This window comes from Sinocyclocheilus rhinocerous, unplaced genomic scaffold (genome assembly GCF_001515625.1).
Source record: "Sinocyclocheilus rhinocerous isolate Xijiao unplaced genomic scaffold, SAMN03320098_v1.1 scaffold2018, whole genome shotgun sequence".
Taxonomy (NCBI): Eukaryota; Metazoa; Chordata; class Actinopteri; order Cypriniformes; family Cyprinidae; genus Sinocyclocheilus; species Sinocyclocheilus rhinocerous.
The window spans coordinates 186,524-194,348 of NW_015658520.1; the positions used below are offsets into that span (position 1 = coordinate 186,524).

At 41.4% G+C, this 7,825-nt stretch overlaps 2 long non-coding RNA genes across 2 annotated transcripts; one reads left to right on the forward strand and one right to left on the reverse strand.

Annotated features, from left to right (window-relative positions):
* Positions 1-1,735: 1,735 nt before the first annotated feature.
* Positions 1,736-3,202, reverse strand: LOC107722671 (uncharacterized). The gene is made up of 3 exons (XR_001637826.1): positions 3,139-3,202; positions 2,816-2,968; positions 1,736-2,283 (listed from the first exon to the last, which is right to left on the reverse strand). It is a non-coding gene; the product is annotated as an uncharacterized LOC107722671 (long non-coding RNA).
* Positions 3,203-3,519: 317 nt separating this feature from the next.
* Positions 3,520-7,752, forward strand: LOC107722670 (uncharacterized). Its single transcript, XR_001637825.1, has 3 exons — positions 3,520-4,210; positions 6,783-6,879; positions 7,742-7,752. It is a non-coding gene; the product is annotated as an uncharacterized LOC107722670 (long non-coding RNA).
* The last annotated feature ends 73 nt before the right edge of the window (positions 7,753-7,825 follow it).

Below are 7,825 nucleotides of genomic sequence, written 5' to 3' on the forward strand. Positions count from 1 at the left end.
AACCAAAATAATTGATGCTGTCATTGCACTGCCAAGCTCCATTACAGATGAACATATTTTGGTCCCACTGTTCTGGCACCGATGCTGCATGGCATTTCAAGACACGTTATTTCTCACTAGCTCAACTTTCACTTACTTTCAAAAGAGCCAAAACTTTGGGACACCAAATTCTTCATTCTTATTCATGCCTCCACATTTTCAAAGTTGGAATGATGTGTTTGAATATGAGACACATGAGAACAAATAGTATTTGTAAAGAGCGCATGACATTCAGGGAAAAACTAGATGCAACACAATGTCATGGCAATTAATTCGTAACTTTTAAATTTTAGCAAATTGTTGGCCAATTCATATAAATTCGTACAATCTCATTCGTACATTTTCATATGATCTGCTTACGTCCTATTGATGTTCAGGGATGGACCTTCATGCTTTTTTCAAAAAATTGTATGTTTTCATACGATTCACACAAATTCACATGAAATGCCGCCTTGTGAAATAGTTAAGTTTTCCTGTGAAATCAGGTTGACAAGATATTATGGCCACAAATTAAGAATTAATTAGTGCAACGTGGCCACAGTTGACCTAAAACGAGGGAACAATTTAATAAGTTGTGGGAATAAATTAATAAAACGTTGCCACAGTTTAACTAAATGGCCATAAATTAATAAGTCGTGGAAACAAATTCTTGATTCGTGGCCACAATATCTTTTTTTTTTTAGCATGTCGTGATATGTCATATTGACTAAAATTTTGTGTTAAATAGCTTCAGAAAACTTGTAGTACACTAGTTTTTTTTTTTTTAATTTCAGAACATTTTCTAAAAATACTTTATATTTTGATGCAAAAATGTCAAGTGGTGTAACCATCAAGTCTAAAAATGTTAAATTTTTGAGTCATGAATATCAACATGTTTTCTTAGGGTCAGTCCATGTGACCTGAATAAAGTGCATGTTTTGGTAAAAAAAAAAAAATGTAACGATTAACACATAGTCATGAGTTTCTAAATTGGTCCTCTATGTTTGGTTTTCTTGTCACATGATGAAACATGGCCTCTGTATGTTGGTTGCCCCACACATAATGTGTCCGAAACTGCGTACTGTCTGAGTAGGTACTACATTCAAATTTGAACTAACATTACGACGTTAGAAAAGTATGTACTATGTAGTATGAATATAAATAGCATGAAGGAAATTTGGATGCCATGTTGTTACTGTCATGTGACCTACCAGCGTCAGTTGCTTCACTTCACTGCCATTCATAAATCCTTTCCTGTGGCCTCTTGGGATAAAACAGTGCCCATAAAATACGCACTTCAAAATCTCATTGGAAGTAGTAGATCATCTGTGTACTTTTCGTCTCCTATTCTTTGAATACTATGAATTTGGTCATACTACTCTTTAGTGTACCGTTTATCACATACTATGTAGGGAAGTATTACATTTCAGACGCATTTTAACTTTTATTTGTCGGACAAAAGTTTTACATATATGTTATTATTATAAAGTTACATAAAGTATAATGCTTTAAAAATGCTTTGAATTCTCCTTTTGCATTCCAAGGAAGACATAAAGTTGGGTTTGGAATAACATCAGAGTGAATAAATGATGACAGAGTTTTCATTTTCGAACTATTCCTTAAAAGTACCACAAGTCAAGAGCTTGACCAGCTAGCAAGTGTGCAGTGTTTGTACACGATAGAAGTTCAACTTATTATTCTCATGCTTGGACGGATGGGAAGGAGAGCAAAGGTTTTTGGTTTTGGCAGGAATCCCAGCTTGGCATGGACCGCCGGTGCTCGAGGTATGTGTGGGTGTCCATGTGTCCAAGTGTGTCCGTCTTACAGAAAAGGTACAAGTATGCATCTCTGTGCTCCATGGAGGTTTCCCACACATATTACTGGTAGATGTGGTTGCGCAGTGACTCATTCTCTTTGGCAAGGCGGGATCTCAGGGGACTTCAACTCCCATAGTCCCTTTTTTCTCTGCCTATTTTTACCACAACCATAACAAATGTCCGCTCATTTGCTTTTCCTTTTTCCTCCATATCGAACTGTCACTTGATAGCCATCCATATCGAAACGTCTTTCCATTTCAGCCCTTTCGGATCAGCTCTTCTGACCTCGTACCCCTTCCCTCCTCTGTCTTCATTGAGATGTCAGTCATGAACTACATAGACACTGGATTTCCAGATTCTTCACCTGCTGAAACTTTGTGTGTGCGTGGGTCCTCACACATTCCTCTCCATCTTACGGCTAAAGTCAGGGTCAGGAATGCAACTCATGCTTGCCTCACACACACACACACACACACACACACACGTCTGGTCAGCTATCCTTGTGGGGACTCTCCATAGGTGTAATGGTTTTTCTACTGTACAGACCGTATTTTCTATTGCCCTACACCAACCCTACCCCTAAACCTACCCCTCACAGGAAACTTTGTGCATTTTTAGATTTTCAAAAAACTTAATTCTGTGTGATTTATTAGCTTGTTTACCCGTGGGGACCTCAATTTAGGTCCCCACCGTGACACGAGTCCCCATGAGTCTGTGTGTATTCAGGTTTAAGTCCCCACCAGAATAGAAAAACAGATACACACAAACACACACTTATAAAATGAAACAAGAACACGCACAACCAGAATGCATTGTTATAAAACAAATATTTTGGAATGTGGAATGAATGGAAACTTCCAGAGAATTCTATTATTCCTTTTACCTCACCAAATCGCACCAAACCCAATTCGGAAGGTAGTGTGTGTGTCGTGTCTATTTTATCAGCTTTTGTTTCAACTCTAGGACATTGTGCTGCTCACCTCCTGTAGTCTGCTGTCTTCACCTTCTCCTTTTTTTCTTCTTCTTGTAGCCTATTCATTGTTGCTTTCTTTCCCATCATTTCTCCTCAATAGTTGTCAGTCTGTGGTGCTTCCTGTCTCAGTGGGGTTAATTAAGGACTCACCCATCTAAATCTGAGGAGACACACTGGCTTCAGTAGACCCTGAAACTCACTCGCCCCTATTTCTCCTGTTAGACATTAGTCTGACAGGACATGTCTAATGTAAACACCGTCTGAATATGAACTAAATGTGTTAACTATTAACTTTCTAATAGCTCAGAGGAAAACACCTTGCTAACTCACCTCCAGAGTAGAAATATAAAGCAAAATAAAATCGTATTTTAATACACGCGACGGTTTATCTTTCAAGCAACGCATTTTTTGTCAGAATGTCACGTCCTCAGCACTTGACAAATCTTGAAGAAATGTGGAGTTATGTGGGGGGAAAAAATCTGTCTTCATAGGTTTAGCAAGGTGAAACATATCAAATTTTTAGTGGTATGTCATTTCTGAACAAATTTGCGAACAAATACGGTGTTTTAACAAATTGCTTGAGTGACTGAAGTCGCTTGTCGTCACCTACTGACGTAACCCGCTGAAAAGTTTCACTAAACGAATCTTTTTTTTTTACTGATTCAAAAGATTCGAGTCACTGAGATGAATCAAAATCCCCAGCACTGCAGTTTCACTGAGGCGGTAACTTGAAAGGCTCGTGGTTTGTAGAGATTCACCTCGTTTTGAGGGGGCGCGCGGCTCGTCGAGTTTAACATGAGGAGATGAGAGAAGCTCCAGTTCATTCACTGTCAGATCCTTTCCACGCCGCGGGACCTGCTGAAGTTTGAACCAAACCACTTTTATGTGAGGACACAGAGTATGGACGTTGCATAAAAATGGACTATTTTGGATAAATGTGGACTCTTTTGTACCACGATTTTGAGCCTATAGGTGTACATTTGGATTTAGATTATTATTCGTTTTTTCTATAAAATCCTGATGCGGTAAAGGGATGAAGGATCGCTTCATTCATGTTTTCTTAGTGTGTGTGAGGAGAGAAATGATCTTGCGCACTGGTTTGCGGGTTTGATTTTTTTAATTTAATGGATTAGCAGCGTCAATAACTTATTAATAGGAGCTCGTTTGATTTCATAGAGTCGGGTTTAGATTTTTCGTCTCTGACTTTTGAAGAGTTTATCCTTTGAGAGATTTGTCTATGGAAAGGCATGTTCCCTGGCTTCTCGCCGGTTGGAGCATCTTTGCGGCTCCGGTCGGAAAGGTTTCGCCTGCGCTGGGACACATTTAGACCACAGGGGAGATGAGAGCCGTGCTGATCCACTTTCTCTTCTGCTGCTTCTCCCTGCTTTCAGCAGCCGCTGAGGTAAGATCAACATCTGAACACATGCATTGAGGATAGAAGAAGAACACGATGTTTTTTTTACTGAAGAGAGAGATTCCTTTATAAATAGAAAGAGGGAGCGAGCATGTATAGTAAGGCCTGTCACTACGCAGTTCTTCATTATAACTTTAATGGTTATTAAAACCAGAAAATCGTATTTCGCGTAATTGTAGCTATGCGAGCAATGAGAATGTCCAAGATGATGGACGTTCTAAAATTTATTTTTAACTTAAAATATATTTCTAAAATATTAAAATATGTTAAAATATTAAATATTCTAAAGTATATAACTTTTCCAAAATATATTTTAAACACACGTGGCAAGAGTTTAATAACGTAACTAATATCTGCACTCATGGTAGCCTACATACGATTTATTATTATTATTTTTTTTATTTTTTACAATTTTCTACACATACATATGAAGTGGTGCAGCCATCAAGTTAATTGGACTTTCAACAAACGTGTGAACTTAATCATTCACTTCAAAATGTTTTTTAATGAACTGTTTTTGCATTTATGCATTTTTGAGTTATGAATATTAAGAATTTAGAGGGTTTGATCCACAAAACATGTATTTTCACAAAAATATGAAAATTTGAGATATTTTTAAACCTAATGCTTGACAGAGTCATGATGTCAGACTTTTGGACCTGTTTTGCCCCCGTAGTCCTTCCTGTGTTTCCTTATTTGGTCATGTTCCTGTCCTCGTTTAGTTTGATTATGTTCCATTTATGTCACCTGTGTTCCCTTGATTGCCCTGTGTTTTAAAGTCCTAGTCTGTTCAGTTTGTGTTTGTCAGGTCTACTCGTTCTCTACGTGTGTTGGCTCAAGCGCCTATTGTGGATTATCTCCTGTTTTCGTCATTAAAGACTGTGCTCGCTCGAGGACCATACCAGACTGTTTCTGGCCCTCGCCGAACTTGCCAGCTACCCGGATGATGTGCTCTGCGCGTTCTATGACGCTAGCCTGAACACTGCGTGCAGAGCGCCGTCATCCGAAGATGGTCTTCGAGCGGAATTCGCTGCCTTCATGGAGTGGACTATGGCGAGAAACTGATCGCCATACTGCCCCGTGGATGATCTCGTCAGATCCATTCCAGACCCAGTGCCCAGTCCACCATCTCCCCGCGGTGCGGAGCATCAGCCCGAGCCCACCGATCCTAGTCTGTTCAGTTTGTGTTTGTCAGGTCTACTCGTTCTCTACGTGTGTTGGCTCAAGCGCCTATTGTGGATTATCTCCTGAGTTTCCTTGATTAAAGACAGTTCTCGTTTACTCGTGCCTCCTGCGTGCTTCCGCAACAGCGTGACGTGACAGAAGACCTGACCAAGTACAGTTGTTTCCGTTTTTTCCTCAGTGTTTTCTTTTGTTCCTGTTGTTTCTATGGATCCCCTCCTTCGCCCCAAATTCCTCCTCCTCCTGCTGGAGCAGGGGGAGCGCTCGCTCGAGGACCATACCAGACTGTTTCTGGCCCTCGCCGATCGCCCCGGATGTGGAGCTCAATCCGTCAGACCAGGTGCGAGAGCCGGCGACAATGCCCGCCACGAGGGAGAAAGGAGCGGATGGTGTGAGCGCGGAGAGCAGCTCCGCCCCCTGCACCGCGGCTGAGGGTGAGCTGAGTATGGCACGGCAAAAGTACCAAACCGAAGAGGAGAGGGCTCCAGTCCAGAGCGCCCTCCAGTGCCCGCTCCTTGTAAGCGCCCTCAAGTGTCCACTCCTCCTGAGCGCCATCCTGTTTCCGTGTTCAGCCTAGAGGGGGCTCCCGATCCAGAGTTTAGCCCTGAATGCCTGGAGGCTCACAAATGCCTGCACTCCCACCCGCTCCTGCCTCCTCCACCGCATGGCTGTGGTCTGGGTCCTGCTTGGCTCCTCCTGCTCTGGGCCCCTCCAGTCTCCTCCCTGGCTCCTCCCTCCTTCGTCACCTCCCTGGTCTCTGTCTGCCGGCCCTCTCCCGGGTGTCCGTCCTCCTCCTGAGCCTCCTCCCAAGCTCCCACCTATGCCTCCCTCTGTTGTTGTTACGGTGCAAGGACGCACCTTCCGGGAGGGGGCGAAATGTCAGACTTTTGGACCTGTTTTGCCCCCGTAGTCCTTCCTGTGTTTCCTTATTTGGTCAAGTTCCTGTCCTCGTTTAGTTTGATTATGTTCCATTGTTGTCATCTGTGTTCCCCTGATTGTCCTGTGTTTAAAAGTCCTAGTCTGTTCAGTTTGTGTTTGTCAGGTTTACTCATTCTCTACGTGTGTTGGCTCAAGCTCCTATTGGTGATTATCTCCTGAGTTTCTTTGATTAAAGACAGTTCTCGTTTACTCGTGCCTCCTGCGTGCTTCCTCAACAGCGTAACGTGACACATGAGGGTCTAAATGGGACTTTTCTGTTTTCTTGCATGTTGGTTATGACACCCTGTCTTCAGATATTAATGTTATAAAGTCAAAATGCTTTATTTTAAAACGGTGTTTATTGATTTTTAAAAGAAATAATTGTGAAATATTATGACAAACTACAACAAACGTAAGTAATTTTAATTTGACATGGTTTGAATAACTACTTTTTTCATAGGAAGCACCAATTCCGCAAGAGCTGATTGAAAGACTGTCTAACAGCGAGATCCGCAGCATCAGCGACCTCCAGAGGATCCTGGAGATTGACTTCGTAGGTAAAGTCTCACTGTTTTTCTTATTATTTGATAAGATGAGTGAGTAGGTTGAGTGAGTTCTAAATCCTAAACCTAAAAGGCAATGGCAGCTAATGGTGATACAAATCAGTGACGTGAATCTTTCGAATCTGTTCAAAAGGGAAAAAAAAGATTTGTTCAGATTCGTTCAATGAATTGTTTAGTGGCTCTTCTCCAGGTTACATCTTAATGTAGTAGGTGGCTACAAGTTTGTGTTGTGAGTGACTCATTGAAAGATTCACTCAACTGATTAATTAAAGGGTTAATATATGGCGATTTCAAGTTTTCCTTTCTCTTTGGAGTGTTTCAAGCAGTTCGTGAATAGATAAGATCCCTAAAGTTGCAAAGACTAAAGTCTCAAACCCAAAGAGATATTCTTTATAAAAGTTAAGACTAGGGTTGGGTATCGAAAACCGGTTCCATTTTAGAACCAGTTCCAAATTTCCAAGAACCGGGTATTCGATAAGACGCGTGCACTTCGATTCTGCTTAACGATTCCGGCGTTTGCATTTTAATGTGATTAAAAACGATTTAAGTGCAGGAACAGAAAGAACTTGCGCCCTGCTTGCGTGCAGCGCACACGAAGTGCAAGCGCGAGCACAGAGAACAGAGGTCGCGGTACAGGTTCCCGGTTTGTGTCCGTTCTCGAACCGTTCCGTGTATTTCCACTGTAGAAAAGGATGTTCCGGGCCGAAACGGACTTCTTTCATATTTGTCGACCAATATGCAGAAAACTACGTCAGTATATCATCATAAACACAGCCGTTTTTGTCTTACGTAAACAGATGAGAAAGAAAACACACATGTACAGTATTTTTAGATCTGCGTGCGTTCGGTGTTAAAGAGAATGAAGTGTTTTAATTACAGTTTCTGTACCTGAAATTTTGTTCAGTTGTATTTATTTATGATATTGCTAATATTGCTAATT